The sequence below is a fragment of the Symphalangus syndactylus genome, chromosome Y (genome assembly GCF_028878055.3).
Source record: "Symphalangus syndactylus isolate Jambi chromosome Y, NHGRI_mSymSyn1-v2.1_pri, whole genome shotgun sequence".
Taxonomy (NCBI): domain Eukaryota; kingdom Metazoa; phylum Chordata; class Mammalia; order Primates; family Hylobatidae; genus Symphalangus; species Symphalangus syndactylus.
In genome coordinates, this window is record NC_072448.2 from 6,577,176 (window position 1) to 6,604,923 (window position 27,748).

Genomic DNA, 27,748 nt, shown 5'->3' on the forward strand with positions numbered 1-27,748 from the left:
GCAGATTTAAACTCTAATTAAAGAGATGCCATACATTGTCTTTTTACAACTTCGGTGACGTTAACTGTTGTCCTGTCGAACTATCCCTGGTAAATTATAACTGTTGTTTTGGTCTTTTATGTAAGCTCAGACGTCTAGCTTGGATTTATCGTGAAGTTGGAGTATTGCCTAGTATTTTCCTGTTTAATTCGGGCTCTACTTCCCTACTGTAATATTTTACTCCCTGGTAGTGCAAAGTGAATTTTGTTTGTTTTTATTTTAGTTGTTGTCGATTATCCCCTAAAACATAATTTTCAGTAGTACACAATAAATGCAGTGTGGATGGCAACTTCGGTAATTAATTGAGTCCATGAATGGAGTGATTATATTTTAAACGTTTCCCATAATGTGTAGAAAAGCAAAACAACATGAAACTAGGGATTGGGGAATTTGGAAATCTTATATAAATTTGATAATGTTTTAAAATCTTAATGAGGCCGGGTGAGGTGGCTTATGCCTGTAATACCAGCCCTTTGGGAGGCCGAGTGGGAGGATCATTTGAGGTCAGGAGTTCGAGACCAGCCTGGCCAACATGGCGAAACCCTGTCTCTACCAAAGATACAAAAATTAGCCATAAGTGGTGGTGGGCACCTGTAGTCCCAGGTACCCGGGAGGCTGAGGCAGGAGAATTGCTTGAACTCCAGAGATGGAGGTTGCAGTGAAGTGAGATCGTGCCACTGCTCTCCAGCCTGGGTGACAAAGTGAGACTCCGTCTCAAAATAATAATAATAACAACAATAATAAATAAAATCGTAATGAATTTTCATTATAACGATTCTTCTTGAACAATATTTTTCCTATTATTATTTAAAAAAAGTAATATACAAATGGGTAAGGAGGAAACACATGTGGGTATGACAAATTAAAATTTTAAGAAACATTAGATGTAAAGACAAAAATGGATAATTAAACATTAAAATACCTTAGATTCTGAGTTGCAGTGGAAAAGTAGGAACAAAGTGGAGATAATCAGCAAAGTGAGTTGGAAGATCAAAGAACTGATTAAAGGAGTCTATTCCAATTCTAAGACAAACACTAGTTGCCAACTTCCATTGATAACCATTCCCCCTTTGCCACCAAAATCAAACAGAAGAGCGTAATTGCCTCATTTCTTAGAATGAACCTGCAATATAAATTTACTGCTAACAACCTGCTTTCCACCCCCTCTCTTCTTCCCAGAGAACTGCTTAATTTTTCAAAATTTCACAATACTGGAATATAATCTTCCTTTAGTGGCAATTAGAAGAGTGGAAAATCAATGCAACATTCGTATGACAGAGTTTGGTAGCGAGAGGATCGTAACAACCTGTGTTTTCGTTATTGGTTGTGAGGTAGGCCAGATTTTTTGTTAATGTTTCTGAGTTGAAATTCTTAAGTTGTTCCATTACTTAACCTATAACATTGTTTCATAGAAACAGATTTGGATGTATTTGGAGAATCTGAATCTGAGTCAACTTTTGCACAACTCAGTCCTAGTGTTGGATTTAGCAGTAAGCGATGTATTTATTTATGTATTTATTTACTTATTTATTTTTAATGACAGGGTCTTGTCCTGTCATCCCCAGGCTGGAGTGCAATAGCATGATCATAGTTCACTGCAGCCTTGACCTCCTAGGCTCAAGCAATCCTCCTGCTCAGCTTCCCAAGTAGCTAGGACTACAGACGCACACCACCTTGCCCAGCTAATTCTCATTCTTTTGTAGAGACAGAGTCTCCCTATGTTGCCCAGGCTGGTCTCAAACTCCTGAACGCAAGAGATCCTCCTTCCTTGGCCTCCTAAAGTGCTGGGATTATAGGTGTGAGCCACCATGCCTGGCCTCAGTAATAAGCTTTTAAAGAACAAAATCAAATTGTTCAATATCTTAACTAATGTAACATAATACTTTAAAAATTAGAAAAACAAAAAGCTTGCTATATGTAATTGGAGTAGATGATACATAATAAAATAACTTCAATGTTGAGTTTTTTGAGGGACCTCCATGGTTTTACTGGTTTACATCTCTACTAACAGTGTGCAAGTGCCCCTTTCTCCTCATTCTCATCAAAATTCATTGTTGCCTGTGTTTTATTTTTGATAAAACCATTTTAATTGGGGTGAGATAACAAGATAACAGCTCATCGTAGTTTTGATTTGTATTTCTCTGATGACTACTGCTGCTGAGCACATGGACGGAACTGGAAGACGCCACGTTAAGTGAAATGAGCTACGCACAGAAAGACCAGTATCTCCTGTTTTCACTCATATGTGGGAGCTAAAAAAACTGATCTTACAGAGATAGGAGAACAATGATTATAATAAACTGGGAAGGGTAGTGAAGAAACAAGTATTAAGAGGGGTTGGTTAATGAGTACAAATACGATTAGATGAAAGTAATAAAATCTAGTGTTCATTATCACAATAAGGTAACCACAGGTAACAATAATTTATTGCGTATTTCAAAGTAACTAGAAGAGTGAAGTTGGAGTGTTCCTAACACAATGAAGCAATAAATGCTTGAGGTGATGAATATCCCAATAACCCTCTTGTGATCATTAAACATTGTATGTGTGTATCAAAATATCACATGTACTCCCATAAATATGTGCAATTATGATGTATCATTAAACATTGAAAATTTATTTAGTATTATTAGTTTTTTTTTTTTTTTTTTTTTTTTTTGTAGAGACAGAGTCTTGCTCTGTCACCCAAGCTGGAGTGCAGTGGCACAATCTGGGCTCACTGCAACCTCCGCCTCCCAGGTTCAAGCAGTTCTTCCATCTCAGCCTCCCAAGTAGCTGGGATTACAGGTGCATGCCGCCACGCCCGGCTAATTTCTTTTGTATTTTAGTGAAGACGGGACTTCACCGTGTTGCCCAGGCTGGTCTCGAAGTCCTGAGCTCAGGCAATCCGCCCGCCTTGGCCTCCCAGAGTGCCAGGTAAAATTTAGGATTTTAAATGAAGTAAAGTGTGACTAAGTAGGCAGAAATTACAAACAAGGGATGAACAACAACAAAAATGAAAGAAAGAAAAGAAAGAAAGAAAGAAATTTCTACAAAATCCTGAAAGATTGGCTTTACTAAAAATCTTGTAATTTGGAAAATGAGAGAAGAAAAATAGAACCAATGATATGCCTGATTGTTGCCCTCAAATATTTTATAGCAGGAATGCATAAGAATGAGATAACATAATTGGCCTTCACATAGATACAATATTTAAATGCTTTTCCCTTTTGTGTAGAAACATGACACACTGATTTCTCATGTTGAAGGCGAAATTAAATCTAGCCAAGTAGTGACCCGGCTCTCCGCCTGCCGTGGTTTAGTGAAGACCAGCAATTCTAGTCCGAGCTTAGAAGCCTCGGAGAGGATGCTGACGAAAGCACCGCTGCCTAACTCTCTGACCCAGGCTCAGTGCATACTGACCACCAGAAAAATCGGCTCTATTTGTGGCTTCAGCGCTTATTATTCCTGGTTGCTTTCAAATATCCTAACATAGTGAGACCATGAAGACATTTATAATTCAGTCCTAAAGTAAAATTCAACCATGTTTTTTTCTACTGTTCCCAAAGACCAACTTGTGCAGGACTTCAGGTGGAAGAACTGGTGCCTGGATTATGTTGTAAAAAACAGTATTTTAGCCTGATGGTAGGAGGATAACACATTCTTTTTCGTTTCTGCAAAAGATGCTAATTTCTGCCATTGTTAAGTTTCAGATTCACTCTGTTTAATCAAAGAACCCCTAAATGGATCTGAGGAGTTGCTTACAAAGAATTTTTTGATCATGTATGTCTGCTCACTGTCTACTCAGTTGTCACATTTATAAATGAAAGCATTTTAAAATTAGATATCAGTCTTTATTTTCATCATTTTCACTTATTTCAGGAGCAAATTATCTGTTAAAATTTCTTTTTCAACCATCTACAACAGATCTAAATAGGCCAAGGATATGTAGTAAGATATATGACTCTTTATGCAAACAAAGAAGAGAAAATAGATCATCTTTTTCTTTGCGGCACTGGAATTACCATATTTAAAGCATTCTTCAAACTATTTTTAATCCTTGATTTTGCCAGTATGACATGCAATCTTACAATTGTTTGTCCTATTAGTATTCCTTTATAAAAATATTCTCTCATGCTAAAGAGACTGGCTTGTTAATGGAAAAAAATTCAACCAAGTGAAATTTATAGCTCCTCTTTTAAAAACACAGCTCTTTACGGGCTTTGTGGCAAGAAATCAGGGGCATTAGCAACCACTTTCAAGTTACTTTAAGGGAAAATTCATGAGAATCATTGAAAATTAGTTTTATAATTTTTTTACAAAATTTTATATATATACACATATATACACATACATATATGTGTATATATATATTCTATTCCATGTACAAACTACATTTTTAAGCAGGCATTACTTAGATGCTTACTAGATGGAAATTAACAATCTATGGTTCTAAAACGTAGATTTATGTAGACTGATGTAGATACTTGAATTTTGCCCCAGCTCTACTTCCTAATAGATGTATGAATAGTCATGTAACTGAACCTATCTGAACCGATTTTCTCTGTAAATGGTGAAAATTATGCCTCAACAAAGGGATAGTGAAATGGGTAATATTTGATAATATGAATTTAGCTCAGCCTCACATAGTTAAGCAATCAATAAACAATAATAAAAATAATAAATAACTTGTTTTAATACTTCCCTATCTTTCAATACCTGGCATAGAATTGGATGAGAATGAAAAATTCACCTATGTCACCAAAGCAGACGTGAATTGAACACTTAGATATCTTTCACTTCACTCAGCTCCTGCAGAGAAATTTGCCATCAGAAAACAACCCATGTCTGAGGCTCCTGGATAAGAGCTTAAGGTCCCCTTTTCATAGATGTTCTCATTTCTCTCGAGCTGGATACCACACCTGTCCTTTAAAGGCCTGTAAGTAGCTAAACTATCATGGTTTTAAGTCTGTACAATTTCCCTTTGTCCTGTATATAGAATACAAAATGGCACATGAAAATACACACACACATACACACACACACACCAGAAAAACTGAAAGAAAAGATAAAGGAAAGCCTCAAGAGCAAAATACTCAGATGCAGAAGTGTAGACATGCATTTAAAATCTAACTTTATTTTGCTAATGAAAATAGAATCAAGCCACAGATTTTTGTGACTGGCAAAGGTAATTGAGCCCCCAACCGTTAATCTCCTTTCTTCACTCCAAGCTACTTGATTCATTCAACAAACATATTTACTATCTACAAGCTTCAGTCACTGAGCCATATGCCCAAATAAATGTCAATCAACGCCCTAAAGATAGACTGATGTAAAAGGTAAGAAATTTCAATCCACTGTGTTGCATACCATGACAAAGTAGGTATAAGAGATGATGTGACTACTCTTACTACCAGAAATTAGGGAAGACTCACCAGAGAAAGTCACATTTAAGATGAGTCCTTAAGGGTTTAGCAGAAATTTAATGGATTGAGAAGAGGAAAGTTCCTTTTCGATTTTTTTACAACTAAGTGTGTAAAGGCATAAAAAGTTAAGAGGGTAAACAACTGGCAGTTTCTTAAATAGAAGAGCTACATAATTGACTCTTATCTGTATACAAAATAACTCCTGTGTTCCCTGGAAAAGATTGTTTAGGAGAGAGTGACAAGTTAGCAGAGGCCAGTAAGAGTGGAGGGAGTGACAAGCCTTTTGTCTTTACCTCCTTCAAGTCTCTGCTCAAATATTGCCACTTTACAGAGATTGATTTGAATGACCTTTAAATAACAGTCGCTGCTACTCTCTTTCCTTATTTCCTATTTTATTTTTCTTTGAAAAAATCATTACAGGATTAGTTATGATTTTCCCATTAGTATGTCATTTTTTTATATCTTTTGAGATAATTGCCATAGCCTCAGTGACCAGAATGTTGCCTGGGACGTAGTAGCTACTCAGTAAATATTTTGTGAATAAATCAATGATTTTTTTCAAAATGTGAGCTCATGAAGACCCGGCCCAAGGCGATCACCACGGGCATAGAGTAGAGAGTACAGACTTAAGAAGCTTTTCCAAATTAAATCAACCAAACGTATTTGGTGATGGAATATATGTAATGAGGGAGGAAAGATCAAAAAAGGAGGTGCTTCCTTCACAGTGTGGGAGATTGGATGAATTATGATGACATTCACCGAAATGAAATGTAATATGAACACCTTTGGGAAGGAGATCATAAATTCAGTATCAGGGGTGTAAAACATCAGTTCTCTGTCAGTCAAAAGGGAATGGAATTGCAGGCCTGGGGCCCAGGAGAAAGCTCTGAGATTAAGGTAGGGATGTATAAATCATTAAAAATTGATAGCAGTAGAAGACACAAGTATAAAAGTCATATGAATAGTGAGCATAAGAATATAAATACTGTAAAGTTTAGAGCATTTGGAAAAATACTAAGGTCAGGAAATAAAACGATAATATTTTTAAAATGAGAGTTAAGGATGACAAAAATTCTATGATTCCGAAGTTGCACTGGGAGTCTTTGAGATTGGCCACTGTTCATCAGGAGAACTAGATAAGTTTTTGTTTTGTTTTTTAGCAACAGCATGGGAAGGAAAAAAATACACTTTTTGCTAGACTAGTTTGTGATTTTTGCACTTTAAAGTGTAGAAACTTACTAAGCTTTTAGATTTCAGAAATATGTAGGTCAACATCTGAGTTTAGATTCATAGAGCACTTTTTGTCTTTCACCAGTTTCCTGATAGAACCAGCATCTGAAATGTTCCCTCCTGTCCCAAAAGTCTACACTTCCTATGGCTTCTTCTATGTACTTATTTCCCGTTTGAATGTCTTTCCTTTAATTCTATATGTTACAAAGCAGAAATAATTGAATAGCTTGTAGACTTTCTCAGGTGCACGCCCTTTTCTCTCTCCTCTAAATTGGTCACCAAAATTCCATCATGGCAATGTCAACAATGATGGCAACATGACGGTTACCACAACTGCATGCTCATCAGGGAGGCATTGGAAAGCCACCCATCCATTGGTGAGCTTCTTCCAACTGACACCTGGGAAACGGCCACTTACCCGCTCTCAGTCTATTGTTTTTAATGGAACTGGGACTGCTGGATATTGTGTTGGGGAAAAAAATCCATGCAGAACCAATGATATGTAAGAATTAATGGAATTCCTAGAAAAAAGCAGACACTTTTGTGCTCTTTCGTGAGGGAATATGAGAAACAGCTGCTGCCATGTTGTAATCATAAAAGCAAACCTTAAGTATGAAGCCAAATATGTAGAAGAATGCAGATCTGAGAAACAAAGAAACAAAAAGAAAATAGTTATGTAAGCTCTTCATATGACTCATGTAGACTTTTTAGTCATATGAAGTAAGAAGTGGCTGTTCCTTAAGGTGGAGTTGCTTAGTCTTCTCCACAGCCACCAGAGTCCTAATTAGTCATTTATCATGTGCCATTAATTGTGCTACATATTTTATGAACATGATGTCATTATATTATATCATTTAATTTTCAGCACAATTCTATGAGGCAGTTATTACTACTGTTTTACAGATAAGAAAGCTGAGGAACAGAAAGGATGAGGAATTTACTCAAAATTACACAGTTAATTGAGGCACAGATGCAGGAATTAAACCCTAACCTATTCTAAATCCCTCAATATTATTCCACCTGTCCTGACCCGAATTTCGCTACATATTAGGGTTTCCATTATAATATCTGGCGTGCGGTTTCCTCTAAAGTCTGTCCATACTAGTGCCCTGTCTCCATCTTCTCATGTCTGTAAATGGATTTTTAAATTATGGGGTTTACATTTCTTTTCTATCTACGTACACTGACAGAAGAATTACCACCTTACAGAATGAAATCACATTAATATGTCCTTGCTGCTCAAGAGGCAATTAGGGTATTCTCTGTGGACTCATCCAATCCTTGGACCACATCTTATTTTGTGAAACATATAGAAACCGAGCTTAATTAAATTAATAAAATAAAATGAAATACATAAATGTTCAGAATGTGTCTGAATTAGTACCCAACTACATTACTTAGGTAATATTTAGGCTTTTAAAAAAAAATTTATGAAAACTCATGTAACACCTGTGTGCTTGGAAATGCTGACTATTCTTGTGCTTAAAGCTTATCCATGATCTGCTTCAGAGTTTGTGTAACACAAACCCCCAGTTTACATACACACACACACACACACACACACATATACCTATATGATATGTATGCATGGAAAATTGAGTATATGCATATAGAAACATATCATTAAGTGGATTTCTAAAGTTCTTAAGAATCATTGACAAACCAATTCATTCTCAAAGACACCTTTAACAAATGTTTGATTCTTATCTTACCTTAGTTAAGTATTATAGGAATGCTATGGAAGTTTGACCTGATTTACAAAAGCTAATTTATCAGATATCAAGGAATCCCAGATTTTGTTTCTACTTTTAAAAAGGTAAACAAAAAATCACAAGCACTGCATATCTTTATCTTTTAAATGGAAGTAAATCTAGCAGGTATTTTTTAAAATAAAAAATATACATGAGACTTGCAGTTTTCATTACAGCATGTAAAGAGCTTAGCAGTCACCACTTCATTCTAACAACAAGTTAAAAGCTTATCAAATGAAAAACTAACAGTTCTTTTCAGATCCATCTAGACGTCAGATCACAGAGCAAACTGTTGCCCCTGAAATCGGAGAGACACACAGGCAGATACAGAGATTCAAAACCTACTTGCACAGAAACCCGTCAGCAGTAACACCTGTGGGAACCAGTGCCAGAGTAGGGAAACCTGAACCATAATTGAGGAATTGCTGGAGGCCCACTGTGGACAACTCTGAGAATTAAAAGCTCCAAGGGAGCACGTCACAAAGGGCCCCCACACTTTTGTGAATTTGAGCTCTAAGAACTCTACCGGGTCCTCACAGTGAATATTGGATAAAAGTCTCTCAAGCTTCTGCAAGGGAGAGGGAGAAATGAACCGATTTGAAATACAAAAGGGCAACCGTTCTTAAAGACTTGTCTTCCAGAGAAACTATTTTATCAGGGACTGACCGTCTGGGGTATTGTCAAAGCCTAACTGACGTGAAGGAAGGAAAATATCCTGTGTATTAGTCTGTCCTCACGCAGCAAAAGGATATACTTGAGACTGAGTAATTTCTGAAGGAAAGGTGTTTACTTGACTCACAGTACGGCCTGGCTTCAGAAGCCTCAGGAAACTTACAATCATGGTGGAATCGGAGCAAACACATCCTTCTTCACGTGGTGGCAGCAAGAAGTGAGAGCGAAGGGGAGGAAAAGCCGCTTATAAAACCACCAGATGTCAGGAGAATTCACCCACCACCATGAGAACAGCACGGAGGTAACGGCCCCCAGGATTCCATCACCTCCCGCTAAGTCCCTCCTATGACCCGTGTGGACTATGGGAACTACAGTTCAGTATGAGATTTGGGTGGGGACACAGCCAAACCATATCACCCAACTTCAGCCACTGCTTGTCATCCTATGTCACCCAATGGGCAGAGGTTGTGGATGGGGCTGAGAAGCAGGTGAAGTTCATAGTCCGAAGTCACAGGCTCAACAAAATACTAATAACTTCCTCTACTGCAACACCTTAGCAATCTACTAAAGTCCTGTTTGCTGCAGTTCTATTTACCCAGTACATCATGTCTTCCTTTCAACACAATATTACGAGGCATACTAAAACGTAATAAGCACAATTTGAAAACAAAGAACAATCATCAAAATCAGAGTCAGATAAGGCAAGAAAGTTGGAAGTATTAGACAAGAAATTTTTTATTTAGTAACTATGATCAATATGCTATGAGATTTAATAGAAAAAGTAAATAACTTGGAAGAACACATAGAAAATGTGAACAGATGAAAATTATAAAAAAGAGTCAAAAAGAAGTGTTAGAGTTTAAAAACACTAACAGCAATGGCGAGTGCCTTTGATGCGTCATTAACAGACTAGACGTGTATGAGAAAAGCCTCTCTGAGCTGGAGAATATGACTACAGAAACATCCACAATAGAAAAGAGAAGAGACAAATGATGAAATAAATCAGAATATAATATCCAAGAAATGGGAAACAACTAAAAACTATGCATAAAGGGAATACAAGAAGAAGAAAGAAAGAAGCAGGATTTGAAGCAATAATAACAGAGTTTCTCCCAAATTAATGACAGACACCAAACCACAGATCCAGAAAGCTCAGAGAACACCAACGAGGATAAATGTCAGAAAACCTGGACGTAGGCATATTATACTCAAACTTCAGAAAAGGAAAGGCAAAGAAAAAGCCTAAAAAGATGCCAGATTTTTAAAATACCTATTTATAAAAGATCAAAGAAAAATATTATATCTGACTTCTTTTCAGAAGCAGTGTAAGCAAGAACAGAATGGGTTTAAATATTTAATGTCTTGGTAGAAATAAAAAACTCTCCAAGCTAGAATTCTGTACCCTGCAAAATTATCCTCCAAAAGTGGAAGAGAAAGAAAGACATCCTCAAACATAAATTGAGAGAATGTTTGGTCAGTAGACCTGCCTTGCAAGAAATGTTTAAAAAAAAGTTATGTAGAAAGAAGGAAAAGTATACAGGTTACAAAGTCATATCTACATAAAGAAGTGAATAGAATCAGAAAAGGCATAAGTGAAGATAAACCTTTTATTTTTGTTATTTTATCTAATAGTTGCTTCAAAATAATAATAGCAATAATGAATTAGATTGTTTACACTTCTGTTCATATATATGGCTATGTGTAAATAAAATGAGTGACACTAATGATACAAGAGACAGGAGTGAGTAATTAGGATTATTGTGTTATAAAGTTCACACACTACCCATGAGGCAGTAAAGCATTGTTTTAAAGTGCATTTGGATTAGATGTAAAGGTATATTGCAACCTGTAGGGCAAGTAATTTTAATTGTAAGTAATATGGATGATATTAACACACTATAGACAAAGACTGTAAGAATGGATCAAGAAACTATAAGCAATTATATGTTATTTATAAAAAGTCTTAAATCTAAAGACTCATAGATTAAAAGTAAAAAATAGGATGGTGAGAGATACACTATGCTAACACTAATCAAAAGAAAGCAGGAGTAGCTATATCAATTTCAGACAGAACAGACTTCAGAGCAAAGGAAGTTATCAGGGATAAAGAAAAATATTACATAATGATAAAGGGTCAATACTCCAAGAGCACATAAAAATCCTTAATGTGTATGCACCTAACATCAGAGTGTTATAACATGTGAGGCAAAAACTGATAGGACTGCAAGGAAAAATGCATAAATCCACTCTTATAATTAGAGACCTTAATACCCTGCCACCATAAGTGGACAAATCCAACAGGCAGAAAATTGGTAAGGACATGGATGTACAGCATTACCAAATCATTTGGATGTAACTGACATATAGACTACTTTATCTGACAAGAACGTATTACACAGTCTTTCAAGCTCACATAGAACATTCACCAAGATAGGTTACATCTGAACAATAAAACACACCTTAACAAATTAAAAAAGATAGAAACCATGCATTGTCTGCTATCAGACTACAATGGAATTACACTAGGTCGATCACAGAAAGACAGCTGGAAAAATCTCAAAATCTTGGAGGTTACATAACACATTTCTAAATAACCCATGGGTCAAATAAAATATCTCAAGAAAAAGTAAAAATATATTTTGAACTGAATTTAAAAGAAAATACAGTTTATCAAAATTTGTGGGAGGCAACAAAAGCAATGCATGAGGGAAATTTATAGCATCGAATGCACATGTTAGGAAAGATGAAAGAACAAGCAACAATATAAGCTTCCACATTAAGAAACTAGAAAAACAGAACAAATTAAATCCAAAGTAGGCAGAGAAAAGAAATAATAAAAATTAGTGGAGGAATCAATGAAACTAAAGACAGATTCCAATAATCAGTGAAACAAAAAACTGGTTATTTGAAAAGATCGGAGTGGAAGAGAGAGAGAACGAGAGAGACCACGCGAATTACCAATATCGGAAATGAAAAAGAGGACATCACTATAGATTTATGGGCATTAAAAGGGTAGTAAAAGAATATTACGAACAAATGTATGCTTCCAAATTGGGTAATCCAAACAAAATTGACCAATTCCATAAAAGACACCATCTGTCAAATCTTCCACTGAAAGAAACACGGTTAAAATAGGCTTATATCCATTAAGGAAATTGACTTAATCAGTTACCAAAATAGAAACACCAGACCCAGATGAGTTCAGGGAGGAATTTTAGCAAACATTTATAAAATAAATTATGCCAATTCTCCACAGCCTCTTTTGGAAGGCAAAAACAAAGGAGATACTTTCAAACTCATTATTTGAGGCCAGCTTTACCCTAATAGAAAAACCAAAGATATTATAAGAAAAGCAAACTACAAAACAATGTCTGTCAGGAAAATAGCTGCAGTAATACTCAAGAAATAATTAGCAAATTAAATTGAACATGTATAAAAAGAATTATACACCACAACCAAATTAGATTTATCGAGGCATGCAAGTCTGGTTAAATATTTAAAAATGAATTAATGTAACCCATCACATCAACAGACTGAAGAAGAAAAATTACATGATAATATTAATATATGAAGAAAAAACATTTGACAAAATCAAACACCCATTCACGATAAATTCTCAGTAAACTAGGAACACAGAACTTCTTCAAGTTGATAAAGGATATCTGGAAAAAGCTCTAAATCTACAGCTAATATCATACGTAACAGTGAGAAACTCAAAGCTTCCACGTTAAGATCAGGAAAAATGCAAGGAGATTCAATTCACCACTCTTCTCAAGATTGTACTGGAAGTTCGAGCTAATCAAATAAGAAAACAAAATTTTAAAATATAGAGTGGAAAGGAATAAAAAGAACTTTCCTTGTTTGCAAATGACATGAATGTTGACATAAAAAAAATCCAAAAGAATTCTCAGAAAAACTCCTGGAATATTAGTGATTATAGAAAGGTATCAGAATATAAGGTTAATATACAAAACTCAGTTGCTTTTCTACATATTAGCAATGAACAAGCACAATTTGAAATTACAAACACACTAACATTTACATTATTATCCCTCAAAATGATATACTTAGGTATAAATCTAACAAAATATGTACAAAATCTATGTAAGGAACACAGCGAAACTCTCATGAAAGATATCAAAGAACTAGGCTGGGTGCGGTGGCTCATGCTTGTAATCCCAACACTTTGGGAGAGTGAGGCAGGCAGACCACCTGAGGTCAGGAGTTCGAGACCAGCCTGGCTGACATGGTGAAACTCCATCTCTACTAAGAATAGTGGCAGGCGCCTATAATCCCAGCTGCCCCGCAGGCTAAGGCAGGAAAATAGCTTGAATCTGAGAGATCATGCCACTGCACTCCAGCCTGGGTAACAGAGTGAGATCCTGTAAAAAAAAAAAAAAAAAAAAAAAAAAAAGCATATATTTCATGCTTTTGTATAAAAACCTCAAGATAGTCAAGATATCAGTTCTCCCAAAATTGATCTATAGTTTCAACACAATCCGAAATAATCTTAGCAAGTTATTCTATAGATATCAACAAACTGATTCTAATGTTTATACAGAGAAGCCAAAGAATCAGAATTGCCAATTTAATATTGAAGAAGAATAAAATTGGAGGAGTGATGCTATCAAACTTTGACTTACTATAAAGCTATTGTAATCAAATTAGTGTGGTGTTGGTGAAAGAATAGACAAATAGATAAATAGAAAAGAATAGAGAGCCCAGAAATAGACCCACATAAATGGAGTTAACTGATCTTGATGAATGAGTGAAGGTAATACAGTGGAACAAATACAGTCTTCTCAGAAAATGGTGCAGTTTTCCATGTGCTACCAGTTGTGTTCCCAGGGAAGGAGAATGTCAGATGGATACTAACAAGAAGGATGTCTTTTATGGAATTCTCTTGGGATCAATACCTGGGAAAGTAGAGAGAAGCATGGTAGGACAAGGAGAGAAAGTGGGCTGGATGCAGCTTCAGCCTATGGGGACACTGGTAAAATAAAACTTCAGAGTTGTATAAAGGCCAAGTTCTAGTTGGAATGGGTAGACTTTGCCTTCATATCCGTCTGTTGATCAGTCATTGGTTGCAGGCAGTTGAAGCCACCCTTAAAGAGGGCTGTGAGGCCGGGCGCGGTGGCTCACGCTTGTAATCCCAGCACTTTGGGAGGCCGAGGCGGGCGGATCACGAGGTCAGGAGATCGAGACCACGGTGAAACCCCGTCTCTACTAAAAAATACAAAAATTTAGCCGGGCGCGGTGGCGGGCGCCTGTAGTCCCAGTTACTCGGAGGCTGAGGCAGGAGAATGGCGTGAACCCGTGAGGCGGAGCTTGCAGTGAGCGGAGATTGCGCCACTGCACTCCAGCCCGGGCGACAGAGCGAGACTCTGTCTCAAAAAAAAAAAAAAAAAAGAGGGCTGTGATCACAGCACCCATCATACAATGTAACCTCATTCTGAGGATGTTCCTCACACCTCTATCATTCTTGCATCTTGATTGTTCATTACCAAGTCCTACTTTTCTACTTAATTTTAAAGTGTTGAAGTTCCTCATAATTTCCTTTCCCCACTCTTCATGCAATATACACTCAGTGCAATCTCACCTACTCCCATTCATTCCTTTAATAATGATAGACTGAAGGGACCCAAATTTATATCTGTACCAGATATTTCTTCTAGCTCTAGACATATATTTGCAAAACCTACTTGTAGAATTCTACTCACCATCTTCCCCCACTTCCTGTTCTTTCCCAAACAATCTTTCTTTTTTCTTGCTCCACAAACAGAAACTAGAATAATTTCTTTAAAAATACAAATGAGCTCAAGTTACCCTTCTGCTGAAGCTTTTCGGTATCTTCCCAGTACCCTTCAGATAAGGTAAGAACATTCTTAAAATGACTCTTTCAAAGCTCTGCACATTCTGATCTACGTTTCTTCCTTAAGTTCCTCTCTAGGTTAATTTTACTTATTCATACTTCCTCCTTGATCCCTGTCATTCGGTGAATCTTTCTTTATTTTTAAAGTATCTGTTTAAATGGCATTTCTTTAAAAACTCTTATTCATTGTCCAAAAGTACTTAAGGATTTTGTTCTATAATATCACTCTATCTTTGTGTTTATTTAAATGACAAAATTATTTACTTTATCCTTTTGTTTCATATATTTTTCTCCTGTTTGACCGTGAGTTTCAAGGGGGCAGGGCAATAGATTATCCGATTTTTTTTCTTTTTGGTCTATCCCCAGTGCCTAGAATAAGGCTTCATGCACAGAAATCATTTTATGTATGTAAATGCTGAGAAAAGCAGTATGATTGAAGAATGCATAAATAGTGACTGGAAAATGAACATGCGAATCCCAGCACTTTGGGAGTCCGAGGAGGGCAGATCACGAGGTCAAGACTTTGAGACCAGCCCAGCCCACAAGTGAAACCCCGTCTCTAGTAAAAATACAAAAATTGGCCAGGCATGGTGGTGGACACCTGTAATCCCTGCTACTTGGGAGGCTGAGGCAGCAGAATCGCTTGAAGCCAGGAGGCAGAGGTTGCAGTGAGCCAAGATCGTGCCAGTGCACTCCAGCCTGGGCAACAGAGTGATACTCTGTCTAAAAAAAAAAAAAAGAAAATGTACATGGATAATTTAGCATGTGTTTCTACCACTGAACACAGTGTGGGCAACATAGGAATATATATCAGGATGATGCAGATGAGTAAATAATTCTGAATTATTTAATCGTCAGGATTTACAGCTAGGATTATTTTCAAAGGCTTATTAATATACAATGGAGATGGATGAGCATGTACTACCTGAGGGGAGAAGAAAATCTCAATGAAAAATATGGAGTAGAAATCAGAAGACAACAAAGAAGATGGCAAGATAATTGCTTTTCCAGAGTAATACAAATGAACACACTGAAAAACAGGCATGGGTAAGTTCACTATGGTAAAATGTCCAAATATATACTGGGAAGCAAATGGAAAGTTTTATCTTGACTTTCGAGGTGAATAGAGATCTACAGGGATAAATAATATTTTATAGCTGAGAAAAAACATGTGAAAAAGGGGAGAAATGGCCGGGCGCAGTGGCTCACGCCTGTAATCCCAGCACTTTGGGAGGCCGAGGCGGGTGGATCACCTGACGTCAGGAGTTTGAGACCAGCCTGACCAACATGGAGAAACCCCGTCTCTACTAAAAACACGAAATTAGCTGGGCATGGTGGTGCATACCTGTAATCCCAGCTACTAGGGAAGCTGAGGCAGGGGAATCGCTTGAACCTGGGAGGCAGAGGATGTGGTGAGCGGAGATCGCGTCACTGAACTCCAGCCTGGGCAACAAGAGTGAAACTCCATTTCAAAAAAAAGAAAAACGGGAGAAACTTGCCCCAAATCATTTGGTTAAAAAGTTGCATATTTAAAATGTGAACCAGCTGGGCATGTTGGCTCACACCTGTAATACCAGCATTTTGGGAGGCCGAGGCAGGCAGATCACCTGAGGTCAGGAGTTTGAGACCAGCCTGGCCAACATGGTGAAACCCCGTCTCTACTAAAAATACAAAAATTAACTGGGTGGGGTGGCACGTGCCTGTAATCCCAGCTACTTGGGAGGCTGAGGCAGGAGAATCACTTGAACCCGGGAGGCGGTGGTTGCAGTGAGCCGGGATTGCACCACTGCTCTCCAGCCTGGGCAACAGAGTGAGATCCTGCCTCAAAAATAAATAAATAAATAAAAGTGAACCAGTTTCTTTCTAACCTCCAAATGCACAATATTCCACGACACCAACCCTACACCAGAGAAATGTGTAGAAGTTTATAAAAATGGTTATTAACTGATTTTTTTTCAGCACCAGAATCAACTATCCTGACTCTAGCTTTAGAAACGTAAGTTAAAGAGGAAAAAAACTTCGAAGGAAGTAATACTTTGAAAGCCGTTAGGACAACAAAATGATTTGAGGCTCTTGTGCTTTTCCATGAAAAGGTGGGGCTAAGTCTGTTGTAGAGGGTGAAGGAGACACAGGAGTTAAAAATGTGCCAACACCGTGGCCCTTGGAAATAACTTGTAAGATCAAATGAAAATCGCAATCGAGACTGTCACTTTTCGATCAGATTGTTTTCAATCGATAATGAGTGCAGGCCCGCAAATGTGTATGGGAATTATGTGGCGTATCAAGGTACATTTCTGCAAAACATACTCAGTGCAATATGGCTTGTGGATTCAACACTCCTTTATATAAATGCATTCAACTAATGTATGCCTTGGAAAGCAAGCACATCAAACATTATGTCTTAACAGACTTCTGAAAGAAAAACTGGAGTTCCGGGTGGCTCTTAAACAGTCTGCTGGTTATTTTATGGCATAGAGGAGAAAATTTACCCTGCAGAAATCTAGCCGAGCACATCCTCAGACTGATCACATTCACCTTCTCATCATGCTTCCAGTCTCAATTAAAAACAAAACAAAAAAGAGAATCATATATGAGTAATCTGTTCTGAATCATACAGGGATAATCCATGCTGAGATAATGCTTATGCATCTCTCTTAGAACATGTCTAGAATACTTACTAGGAAGACTCACTATCAAAAGGGATTTTGGCATATGTGCATTAATTCAGCAAGCCTCATTTCTTCAATACCAAACATGTGCCAGACATTGTCCTAGGAAGAGAGGATTTAGAAAAAAACAAAAAAAGATATATTTACATGTAGTCCAGCCATAGAAAAAGATAAGTAAGTAATTAAATGCAGGAGTATACTATAGTTTCAAAGATAAAACTTATGAAGATCTGGAAATTAGCACACATGGGATAAAACAGTCACTTCTACATAAGAGGAGGCGATTATCAAGAAGATTCACGTAAGATTCAGTATTGAGCTAAGGTTAAAGAGAGAAGCATTGTTCTTGGACCAAGTTTTCTGGGAGGTGGGAGAGTAAAAGAAGTCAGGGACCAAAGGAAGCTACAACAGAGAGCACTGAACGAGCAGCCTTGCAGGTCTGACCCAGACTGCCATCTGAGAAAATTACAGGCAGTTTGATTGGCTGGGGCACAGGCCGTGAGGTGGGGCATGATGAGTGACAGCTGGAACCAGGCAAGGCTCATAAATGTCACACTAAGGAATTTTCACTCTTTTCTGCCAGCCACTGGAAGAAACTGAAGAGCTTAAAGCAAGATAATGGCACATCACAAAACACATGGATTCGAGGTGGTAAGACAAAAAGAAGTTACTGTAGAAGAAGCATTAGGAAGTAGACTTGTATAATTTAATCGCAAAATAAGTACTTTTCCTACCCCCACAACAACATTCCAACACACAGAACTAATGTGGGTTATTAATTATTTCACACTGTTCCCTACTGAAACAACATACTTTCAACTTTATTCTTTCAGTTCTGAGCGTGCTTATCTGCAAAGATATATAACCTAGTCTCCACGTCTTATCATAGAAAATTATTACAGGTGACTTGTCTATTTTCAAACGGGGAGAAAAATATAATAGAAATAGATGCATTTAGTCCTTCTGAATTAACCAGCTAAGCTACTTGAGGAGGAAGAGATTATATCAAAATTTTAAACTTTTAAAACTAATTTAACATTATAACCACAAACGAACAGATATATGTATTTTTTTCTTCATGAAATACTTTAGAGAAAAATTAAAATCCATGCTCCTGCCTTATTCAAAGCAAAATGATATTGAGTACAGCTGTTCATTTCAAAGGCCACTGCACATCTCCCATAAAAGCAGTGTGCTAGAGTGATAAAAACTGCCCACCAATGGTCATGCCTATGCCCGTTTTCTAAGGTTTTTGCCACCCTTCTGTCAAGAGGTGAAGTCTGTTTCTTTAACTCCTGATTCTGGGTTGCCCACGTGGCTTGCTTTGATCAATGAAATGTCACAGAAGTTATGTTCTAGGACTTTTGAGCTCAGGTCTTCAGTTTCTACTTTCCCTTTCGGAACTCAGCTCCGCATAAAGAATTCCAGAATCTCCTGTTAAGGAGGGTAACCACACAGAGACACGGGAGGGTGACAGGCCACAGGCAGAAACATAATCTACATGGAAGAGACCCATGGCATTCCAGCCAACAGCAAGTACCAGGCCCCACGTGCGAATGAGGCCAATGGGTTCCACTAGCTCCAGGTGAGCTGTCCCAGCCAAAACCATGTCAATCATGGACGAGTTCTCTCTTCTTCATCCTGCCCATACTGCTGTCTCATGGCATCATACCCAATGAAATGGCTGTGATTTGAAGTCATTAAGCTTTGGGGTGCTTTATTACATAGCAACATATAAATAATAATGAGTAGTAAAATGCTTATTGCTAACTTTTCAGTGTAAAATTCCAGTGGCAGACCATGATGCCATGTAGAAAATATTTGGCTCAATTCGTACAAAAATGGCACAGCGTGTGGGACTCAGAGGAAACACCACAGTAGCAGGCCCTATGTGCACAGCAGGACACACAGGAAGCCAGTGTCCAAAGAGCTGAAGGTGACCGTGTGGCCTTTCAATATTCGCACTAAGAAGCAAAAGCAATAGCACAGCATATCCTGGTCGGTGATGTGTGTGTGTGTGTATGTGTCACAACTGCATTAGACCAGACCACGTGGTAATATTGTCTAAAGAAAGAAATAGAAAATACATAGAAAGCTCTAAACTTGTTTTTCTTTAGAAGTTATGACCAACCATGATTAAAGTACTATTTTTTCCCCCTTGAGGAAACAAAGAAAAAACAACGATAACATTTCTACAAATTTTTTTTTTTTTGCTATTATATCCATTTTATGATGCTTTGGAAGTACTGTTTATACTTACTTTTAAAGCCAGTCAGAATGTGTTTGGGTTTCTCTTATTTCTGTCTCTTTAAAGCTTCAACATAAAAGTTCTTTAATACATCACACATTGCAATATTAAAAGAAAACACTATCTTGCCTAAATAAGCAGTATCGTATAATATCCAGTCGAAACTAACTTCAATGTATGTGATATGAATATTGCTTTCTGAAAACTTTACGGTCTGTTTGGACCACTCAATATGTAATTTTTAAACTAGGATGCCATAGTGTTTAAACAGTTTTTACATCAGAAATGTAAGAAGTACTTCTCCTCAGCAAATGTAAAAGAACACAAATCACAACAAACTATCTCTCAGACCACAGTGCAATCAAATTAGAACTCAGGATTAAGAAACTCACTCAAAACTGCACAACTACACGGAAACTGAACAACCTGCTCCTGAATGACTACTGGGTACATAACGAAATGAAGGCAGAAATAAAGATGTTCTTTGAAACCAATGAGAACAAAGACACAACATACCAGAATCTCTGGGACACACTTAAAGCAGTGTGTAGAAGGAAATTTATAGCACTAAATGCCCACAAGAGAAAGCAGGAAAGATCCAAAATCGACACCCTAACATCACTATTAAAAGAACAAGAGAAGCAAGAGCAAACACATCCCAAAGCTAGCAGAAGTCAGGAAATAACTAAGATCAGAGCAGAACTGAAGGAAATAGAGACACAAAACACCCTTCAAAAAATCAATGAATCCAGGAGCTGGTTGTTTGAAAAGATCAACAAAACTGGTAGACCGCTAGCAAGACTAATAAAGAAGAAAAGAGAGAAGAATCAAATAGACGCAATAAAAAATGATAAAGGGGATATCACCACCGGTCCCACAGAAATACAAACTACCATCAGAGAATACTATAAATGCCTCTATGCAAATAAATTAGAAAATCTAGAAGAAATGGATAAATTCCTGGACACATACACCCTCACAAAGACTAAACCAGAAAGATGCTGAATCCCTGAATAGACCAACAACAGACTCTGAAATTGAGGCAATAATTAATAGCCTACCAACCAAAAACAGTCCAGGATTCACAGCTGAATTCTACTAGAGGTACAAAGAGGAACTGGTACCATTCCTTCTGAAACTATTCCAAACAATAGGAAAAGAGGGAATCCTCCCTAACTCATTTTATGAGGCCAGCTTCATCCTGATACCAAAGCCTGTCAGAGACACAACAAAAAAAGAGGATTTTAGACCAATATCCCTGATGAACATCGATGTGAAAATCCTCAGTAAAATACTGGCAAACCGAATCCAGCAGCACATCAAAAATCTTATCCACCAAGATCAATTTGGCTTCATCCCTGGGATGCAATGCTGGTTTAACATACGCAAATCAATAGATATAATCCATCAGATAAACAGAACCAAAGACAAAAACCACATGATTATCTCAATAGATTTAGAAAAGGCCCTTGACAGAATTCAACAGCGCTTCGTGCTAAACACTCTCAATAAATTTGGTATTGATGGGACGTATCTCAAAATAATAAGAGCTATTTATGACAAACGCACAGCCAATATCTTACTGAATGTGCAACAACTGGAATCATGCCCTTTGAAAACCGGCACAAGACAGGGATGCCCTCTCTCACCACTCCTATTCAACATAGTGCTGGAAGTTCTGGCCAGGGCAATCAGGCAAGAGAAAGAAATAAAGAAATAAAGAGAAATAAATATTCAATTAGGAAAAGAGAAAGTCAAATTGTCCCTGTTTGCAGACGACATGATTTATATTTAGAAAACCCCATCATCTCAGCCCAAAATCTCCTTAAGCTGATAACTTCAGCAAAGTCTCAGGATACAAAATCAATGTGCAAAAATCACAAGCATTCCTATACACCAGTAACAGACAGAGAGCTAAATCATGAGTGAACTCCCATTCACAATTGCTACAAAGAGAATAAAATACATAAGAATCCAATTCACAAGGGATGTGAAGGACCTCTTCAAGGAGAACTACAAACCACTGCTCAATGAAATAAAAGAGGATACAAACAAATGGAAGAACATTCCATGCTCATGGATAGGAAGAATCACTATTGTGAAAATGGCCATACTCCCCAAGGTAATTTATAGATTCAATGCCATCCCCATCAAGCTACCAATGACTTTCTTCACAGAATTGGAAAAAAACTACTTTAAAGTTCATATGGAACCAAAAAAGAGCCTGTATTGCCAAGCCAATCCTAAGCAAAAACAACAAAGCTGGAGGAATCATGCAACCTGACTTCCAACTATACTACAAGGCTACAGTAACCAAAACAGCATGGTACTGGTACCAAAACAGATACATAGATTAATGGAACAGAACAGAGGCCTCAGAAATACCACCACACATCTAAAACCATCTGATCTTTGACAAACCTGACTAAAATAAGAAATGGGGAAATGATTTCCTATTTAATAAATGGTGCTGGGAAAACTGGCTAGCCATATGTAGAAAGCTGAAACTGGATCCCTTCCTGACACCTTATACAAAAATTAATTCAAGATGGATTAAAGACTTAAATGTTATATGAAAACCGTAAAAACCCAGGAGAAAACCTAGGCAATACCATTCAGGACATAGGCATGGGCAAGGACTTCATGACTAAAACACCAAAAGCAGTGGCAACAAAAGCCAAGATAGACAAATGTGATCTAATTAAACTAAAGAGCTTCTGCACAGCAAAAGAAACTACCATCAGAGTGAACAGGCAACCTACAGAATGGGAGGAAATTTTTGCAATCTACCCATCTGACAAAGGGCTAATATCCAGAATCAACGAAGACTTTAACAAATTTACAAGAAAAAATCGAACAGCCCCAAAACGTGGACAAAGGATATGAACAGACACTTTTCAAAAGAAGACCTTTATTCAGCCAACACACACATGAAAAAAGCCTCATCATCACTGGTCATCAGAGAAATGCAAATCAAAACCACAATGAGATACCATCTCACACCAGTTAGAATGGCCATCATTTAAAAAGTCAGGAAACAACAGGTGCTGGAGATGATGTGGAGTAATAGGAAGGATTTTACACTGTTGGTGGGACTGTAAAGTAGTTCAACCATTGTGGAAGACAGTGTGGTGATTCCTCAAGGATCTCAAACTAGAAATACCATTTGACCCAGCAATTCTATTACTGGGTATATACCCAAAGGATTATAAATCATGCTACTATAAAGACATGCACACATATGTTTATTGTGGCAGTATTCACAATAGCAAAGACTTGCAACCAACCCAAGTGTCCATCAATGATAGATTAGATTAAGAAAATGTGGCACATATACACCATGGAATACTATGCAACTGTAAAAAAGGATGAGTTCATGTCCTTTGTAGGGACATGGATGAAGCTGGAAACCATCATTCTGAGCAAACTACCGCAAGAACAGAAAACCAAACACTGCATGTTCTCACTCACCGGTGGAAATTGAACAATGAGAACATTTGAACACTGGGTTGGGAATATCACACACCAGAGCCTGTCATGGGGTGGGGGGTTGGGGGAGGGATAGCATTAGGATAAATACCTAACTTAAATGAGGAGTTAATGGGTGCAGCACACCAACATGGCACATGTATACAAACCTGCACATTGTGCACATGTACCCTAGAACTTAAAGTATAATAATAATAATAAAGAAATGTAAGAAGTGCTAAATTACAGATTTTCAAATATTTAGGAGACATTAATATAATGCCATGTTTTTTCTGAACACTTATTAAGCACAGTTAACAAAAACAAATAGAAATGATAAAGTTTTGTTAATATTTCATGTTAACTCCCATTTTTATTTTAATTAATTTCTGGCTTGAAACCATTGGAAATTTGTTTTTAATGAACAGAATTAAATACATTAGGTCCTTGATAGAATTCTTTTCCTCCAAAGAATATCACCATCTCCCACTTTTAGCTAACTGTCATAATATGTTCTTTTTTTTCCAGATGCTTCTTGTTCCAGAACCGTATACACAAGTTGGACGACTAAACTGATATTTGCATAAAAAGAAAAGTGGTCTTTAGACAATTTGGCAAATATGCTCATAGCAGCACTGCCAGGAACTAACCCCCAAAATAGGATCACAGCAGAGTTGGAACGCCAGTGATAGGGCTTTAATTCCAAGCACACAACCAGAGTTAGAGAACACATTCAAATAATCCGGGCCTATTTTTATGTAAAAATTTTTAATAATCATGGCATTTCCAATGCAAATTTAAAATCTAGTCAGTAGCTTATTTTATTAAGAGACTTCATGGTTTTGACAAGTAATGATCTTTGCTAGAAAGGTCCCCCTCCTCCTCCTCCTCCTCTTCTTTGTCAGGTCTATTCTTGATTCTGAAATTCACACCACTGGAATTTTATACCACACCACAGTTAAACATTTTTTTCTGAATTTTACTATATTGCATTTTCCTGAAGATTTCTTTAATGCATGCCCTAGTTCTTTGGAGATTTTCAGTGCCTGTTTAACAGCTTTCCTTATTCATTAGCAACTTCCTTTAGAATCTAACAAGTCTCTTATGATCCTGGAGTTCTGTCAATTGTAGTAATTTTTTATTGTTTTTATCACACGGTTGGGAATATTTCTGTTACTTTTTACCCTCACTTAGAAGCTTAATATAACTACAAAAATGTTATATAACTCTTATTAGTGTCTTCATCTTTTGTCATTATGAGTGGCCTAGCCCCTCCATAGACAATTTGAGCCTATGATTTTTCATGGAAGAGGGCCTAGTTTAGCTTCATGTATTATTATCCTCTCTCATATTTGCTCTATCAGTATATATTTGAATATGGTTGAATTCTATAGCATGTATTTTATTGCTTTCACACGTTTTATTGCGCTTATGTTTGGATTTCTTCTCATCTGAGAAAGGATTGATTTTCTCATCTCAGTATATTTTTAATAAAATCATAGCTAAGAAAGAACATTTCATCCATCTAAAAGCTAACTTCCTTTCTTTTATTTTGTCCTGAAAAATACTACACCCACACATTTTTGCCAATAGCCTAAGACATTTAGCCATAGTAATCTATCCTATTGGCTCCTTGGCTTTGATTGATGGACTAACAAAAATAGCTTGCTTGATGTTTCCAGAGAAAGTATCTTACCCTCATCTGTCTAAAGTATTCCTAACATAGGATTGTCAGATTTAGCAAATAAAAATATAGGATTTCTACTTATATTTCAATTTCATGTAAAAAACAAATAACTTTTTAGTATAAGAACATCTTAAATACTTAGAGGCTTATCTGAAGTTCACATTTAAATAGGTGCCCTGTAAGTTACCAGGCAATCCTGTCCTAAAGGAATAATATTCAAATCTCTCTTTAGCTTTTCCTCCAAATGTTGCTTAAAAATTTTCTGGGAAAATCATTAGTTTTATCTCCAGAAGCAAGACACTGTTGTCAGAAAAGGATGGGTTTCATTTTCTATTATTTTCATGTACTTGATTATTTATGATATTAGAACTGGGATCTCAGGAGTGGCTTTGTGTAGCAATCAATGGTGGCTGACCATTGGTTGCTCTTTAGGAAAAAGGGTCATAAGCCACCTTTTGCTCACTTCCCTGCCCCTTGAAATTAACTTATTGATTTAAATTAAAAGCATTGCATGCCTACTCTATGATGAATATTGTGATGTCAAGAATCCCAAACAAGCAGCAAGATTCTGTCCACCAGAAATGTTAAGCATATGTAAACCGGGGGCGGGCGACTGGGAGGTACCAGAATATGCTCTTTGTATTGATTTTAGTACCTGAACTTATGTGCTTTAATTGAGTTATACTTACCTATAAATTGATGCTCCCATCATTGAAAACAGCTTATGCTGTTACAGAATACATTGCGTAAGTGTATGGATTCCTTTACAGTCAACCAAAGGGTAAAGGTGACATGAAGAAGAAAAAATACGCTAACTAAATGAAAATTGGGAGTCATAAAAACATTTTTATAGAACTATAGAAATGATCTAAATCTCTTTTGGTGGGCTTTCTTTGCATCAGTACTACAAATGTTGGATTGTCCCAGCTCTGTCCTCAGACATCTCTGTAATCAGTATCTTGTCAGAGATCCCTGAAGAGGGGTTCTGGAGAGCCCTGGAAGGTTCTTGAGACCTCTCGAGGCAATCCAAAATGTCTTCCCGAAATGCCTTGGCCCATCATTTCACTCAGATATCTATATAAAGTCTCCCCTTAGACAGATCTTCTCTGACAACCCATTAGAAAATAGCAGCCTCTGTTACTTCATCACCTTCCCTACTTCACATTTTGTATAGTTCTGTTGCAACCTGAAATAAAATAAGTTAAACCGAAATATAAATAGCACATTTGTTTATATTGGGTTTCCCACACAAGCTCAAAGAATGTAAGGACATGTACTTTTGTTTATTACTTTATCCCCAACACATTCAATAGTACATACCATATTGCATGTCTACAGAAATCGTTTGTAATTTTTTTGTACAATGAATGTATTTTATCTGATAGTTTTTCTTGGCAGTGAAAATATGCTTTTTCCTTACAGCTGCTCTTATTGAAAGACATTACTCTTAAGTGAATTTCCTCACTCCAGTAATTCAAGAAGAAAAAGTGTATATAGAGAAAAAGCATTAATAGTGTTTTATAACTTATTCCTAAAAATGGGTTGATTAAATGTTTATCATTAGTGCAGCAATGAAGTTTCTTTTAAACTCTGAAAATGGGGGCACATTCAGTGACTTATATTTTCAATGCCTTGTGTAGACCAAAAATAGATAAAAACAAGAATCAGTAGGAAAGTAATATTGTATAAGCCAATCTCTAACAGAGTCACAATAAAACAAATTAATGTTTGAAATTATCACCATTAGGTCAAATCTGTGTCTTGAGCTTCAAAATACTTCATTCATTCAATGGTTAATCGGTCACTGACTACTGTAGGCTGGGTACTGGGGAGCCAAAAGAGAAATTAATCACGGTCATCAATTTAAAAACCAAAAACTCTGTCAGCCAAGTGTATGCAACAGTTTTGCAGAATAAACACAGTGAGTTTGGTTTAAGAGAAAAAGAAATTTAAGTTTCCAGAATATTGGGGAGAAAGTGTCTAATAGGATGGTGGAGTTCATGTAGAGATTCTGGACTGGAAAAATGATTTGGCCACCATTAGCACAGGACTAGATGCCACTGAAGTGGCAGAGATCACTTAGAATAAATGGCAAACAAAAAAGAGGCCTTACTTCCTTGAGATTCTTGTGACTAGGAGCCAGACACTACAGAGCATGGAAAATATTTTGTAAGGTAGAGTTACCGAAGACGGCCTTTTTCTCCGAGATATGCTGACATGCTTAATGTGGGCTTTCTTTACAACAATGTGATCATTCCAACAACTACTAGTTCCACGATGTTTTTAGAGTTTACAAATGTATTACTATAGTGAGTTTTATTGTATCTGAGCCTCGTGAGAGATTTACGATTATCCCTATTTTATGCAAAACTTCAGAAAGTTTAAATGAAAGGTCACAAATAGATGATTGATACCTAATCCACAGCTCTTGGATGACCTATAGCGTCAATGTTTTCAATGAAGAGAAGGTGATTTTCACCCCGTCCTTCACTTCTAGTTTTCCTAATTGTTCTATATGACTTTATTGAAAGGTTCACTTCAAAATCAATCTCTCCCCTTCTCAAACTATCTTTCTTAATAAGGATAATTGTTAGGAAGTTCCCACAGCTACCTAACACCCTCTAATTCCCAAGACCTTGTGAATGCTTCTGACTATGAATTTTGAAGGCATTCCAGAAATACAGTCTCAGTTTGATTATAAAGCAAA